Below are 3,773 nucleotides of genomic sequence, written 5' to 3' on the forward strand. Positions count from 1 at the left end.
TGCTCTGCAAGAGCTCATTCTGGTCAAATGTCATTACTTAACCCTCCTGTCTTATAGTGTGAGTTCTGTAGTTGTGTGTTTGGGTGTGTGTGTTCATGCAACAATTACTCATGATTAAGTAGTGCTGTACTCTTAGGAAGGTCTGTGTGCATTGTGCATTTCCTCCAGTATACAGTCATCATGGAACTTGCAGATCTCCTAATAAATTTTAGGATTACCCCAATAATATTAGGTCATTAGGATCTTTGTTACCTTTGAAACTCCAAATTGGACAATTAGATTTCAGATGGACAGGAAATGAATTATTCTGCTTATTTTAAGCCAGCAACCCAAATGATTTTGAATACTCCCATTTCAATTCAACAAATAGGTATAGATAGCCCACTGGGTGCTAGTGTCCTGTTTTGTGGATGAGAAGCTGAGGTTCAGAGAGGTTAAATAACTTCCCCAAGACAATTAGCAGGGTGGGTAGTCAGTAGCCGAGTCCTAACTTTAAACAAAATCCATCAGATTCTCAAGTTCATACTCTTCCTATCACCCTATGTACGTCAATCATCAGTTAAACCTCTGTGTTTCAACCAATATTAAATGTCTCAGACCGGGCTCTTTTCTTGGTAGTGTTCATGAATCTGATAGAAACAAGCAACTGACCCTTTCCGAGTCCAAAAGAAGGAGCGGTTGGCAGGGATGTGGCCAAATTCCTCCCAATACCATGGTGAGCGGGGTGCTTCAAAGTACTTCTCGGTCCCCCAATGTGTCTGCCTCCTCTTTCTCTCACAGATCAGCATTTGACTTTGGTCACTTTGTAAGCCCAACAGACTGAGGTTGGATTCCCAGAGACCCTGGGAGGACCACGGGGTAGAAAGGAAGAGAAAGAGAGAGGGAGAGTGAGAGTGAGCAAGAGACAGAGTTTGTTCTCTTTCTGTCTTTTCCAACCCTTTTCCCCCTCCTGCTGGCCTATTTTAGAGCCATGTTGTCACACATTGGCACACCAATCTGAGGGCAGAGAGGGAATGACAGAAGATGAAACAAAATCACAGCTGTATTAGAGACTTCTCATTTTTGAACAAGATGTGGAAAAAGGTTGAAACTAAGCTGCTTTCTCTTGGAAAATGGTTGCAGTAATTTTAGGGGCAGGTTTTTATCGTCTGAACGTATTAGCTGAAGTATTTGAATATAATGAGCTATGCTGCATGGGGGAGTGGAAAGGGGCCAAGGATAGGTGGGACAGTTGGAGTGGTCTTGGGCAAGCCACTTCACCTCTCTAGGCCTCAGTTTTCTCTTCTTCCCCAGGTACATGTTGAGCCAGACAATCCCTGAGATTTCACAGGAAAGCAGTGAGGAGCAGAGCAGCACACTACACTGCAGTCAGCTGAGTGGCCTGAACCTTAGCTCTGTCACTTAGCTGGAGCTGTGTGACCTGGGTTGAGTTACTCAATTTCTACGAGGCTTAGTTTCCACCTCTGTGAAATGGGGATAAGGTGTCTGCCTCAAAGGGTCATTAAGGGGGCTAGATTGGCAAATGCACAGGCAGCTTCTGGAGAAGGCATTTTCCCAGGACTAGGAAGAAGAACTGGTGAGTGGGATGCTTTGAAGGTGAGCAAAGGAGGATAACTGGTCTATGAAGAATTTCAGACTGGGAAAGGCCTGACCTTGGAGTGGGTTGGGGGTGCTCTGGGCAACCCTTTTCAAGGGAGGAGAAAATGGAGTAACTGTCAGAAAATAGGGTGCCTCGATGCTAAGCTCTGTGGGGACATTGCCTTGGAGGAAGAAAAAGACATCTTGGAACCCCTCTCTGTTTACTACTTTTCATTTCTTAATTCTTTATCTATAATGAAGATGGGAAGGTTTACAATTTTGACGGTTCTATTTATTTCTACCATTTTCACCTAAAACAATACAAGGAGCATCAATTATTTCCACCCTGGTTTCAACTGCAACTGGATAAAGTCGGTTTAATTAAACATGTTCCATGTCTGAGGGTCTGTTTTGTTTCTCTGTCTGTCTGTCTGTATCTGTCTTTCTCTACCACCAACCACCACACCATCCCTGTCCCCTTCTTCCTTCTCATCTCCATTTTCCAATCTCACAGCTGGGCCCAGGAAAACACGGAATAAGGACCCAGTGAACTAAAGGGGCTGAAGCCATGACTAGGAATCATGTGTGTGAAGAAGCCCAGAAGAGCAAATCCTCCCCAGAAGGACACACGGAGACCGCTAAGGAAGGAGGGAGGATACCTTCTGTTCCTGTGTTCAGGCTCTAATGCGTCCAGGTCACAGGAGGCTGCCCCTCCAAGCAGAGAAAATGATCTGTCCCTATCAGTGCCAGGCGGAGGGCAGGGGATTTCGCACCTGAGCAAGGGGTGGGATGACTCCCAAGCTTCCGTTCTCCCTAGAGTTCCTCCTCAGGGTCTCTGTGGACACGGAGGAGGAAGCAGGAGCTTTGTTTGCATAGTCATGGTCAAATATTTATATTTGTTTAGGATTTGCTTCTATAGAATGTTTTTGTCATTCAAATCTATTTCCAAAATAAATCTGGATCTCTTTTATAAGAAAATGCAATGAAAACACCAGGATAAAGAAAGCAGAACTGAAATTACTGAAAAGGAGCAAAGGCATTAGATGTTGCCAGGCATCTGAGATGAGATGATTAAAACAGCCAGGTGGCTCTGAGCTAAGGCAAAAGGCAGAATCTGGGGCAACACAGTTTATATCATCTGACAACATAAAGCATGCACATCCTTTGTGTCGAGCCACACTGCTTCCTGGAACAAACTCAAGGCAGAATTTATTACCTGGGTTCCTGTTTAAGTGCATGTTGAATGACCAGTTGACGAAAGCCTTCAAATAGAGTTTTGCAAAAGAACAAAGAATGAGACATAGAGGACCGACCCTCTCTGAAAGGGTTCCAGAATTAAGATTACAGAAGCTGACCCAACATTTGCTCACTACATTTTAAATTGAACTTAATACCACCTTTTAAAAAATAACCACTTTTAAAATAATTTTTGCTTATATCAAAAGTAACACATGTTAATTGCAGGAAATTTGTAAAATACAGCTTAAAAGAGAGGCGGCGGGAGGAGAGAGAGAGAGAGAGAAATCTATAATTTATCACTCACCACTATTGACAGTGTCATCTTCCTATGTTTTTGTTTATGCATAGCTATGCATATCTATTTTGCAAAGATAATAAATTGCTGTACTATATCTTTTAAACTTTTTTATTTAATAATGTACTATGAATATTTCCCATTCAATTAAATACAATGACACTGAATGCTTATGATACTGTATTGATATTAATACTGTAGAATACATCCGGAAGATATTATTACAATATGTTTAACCAATCCCCTGGGTGCTAGATATTTGGGTTTCTAACATTTCATCTTTTTATATTCTGTGATGAACATCTGATGCTGTTCTCAGGGTACCCTCCATGACCAGTTGTGTTTCAGAGAAGGCAGGTCTGGTCTATTCAAGGCCAGGATCCCCCGGAGGTCAATACATTATTTGCCCAGTGAATTGTGGGCATATCTATACTTTTTGCACTTTTCCAGACAGGAAGGAGGAAGTAGTACTGAGAACCCCCAGTCTTGGGTTAAGAAGCATTCTCTGGGCTGCTTAGGGAAGAAGATTTCTATCCCAAGGTCCTGCAGCCTTGGGATGGGTGGGATGGGAGCAGAGAAGACAGAGTGTGGGGCCAGCGTGGAGGCAGCAGGGAGGGGTCCCTCATGGCCACTGATCGGAGCCCTCATATTCCTTGTGGGG

General features: G+C 43.3%; 1 pseudogene; it reads right to left on the reverse strand.

Moving 5' to 3' along the window:
* Positions 1 to 574: 574 nt before the first annotated feature.
* Positions 575 to 2,465, reverse strand: LOC126950866 (uncharacterized protein KIAA0087-like; annotated as a pseudogene).
* Between the last annotated feature and the right edge of the window lie 1,308 nt (positions 2,466 to 3,773).

This window comes from Macaca thibetana, chromosome 3 (assembly GCF_024542745.1).
Source record: "Macaca thibetana thibetana isolate TM-01 chromosome 3, ASM2454274v1, whole genome shotgun sequence".
Classification (NCBI taxonomy): domain Eukaryota; kingdom Metazoa; phylum Chordata; class Mammalia; order Primates; family Cercopithecidae; genus Macaca; species Macaca thibetana.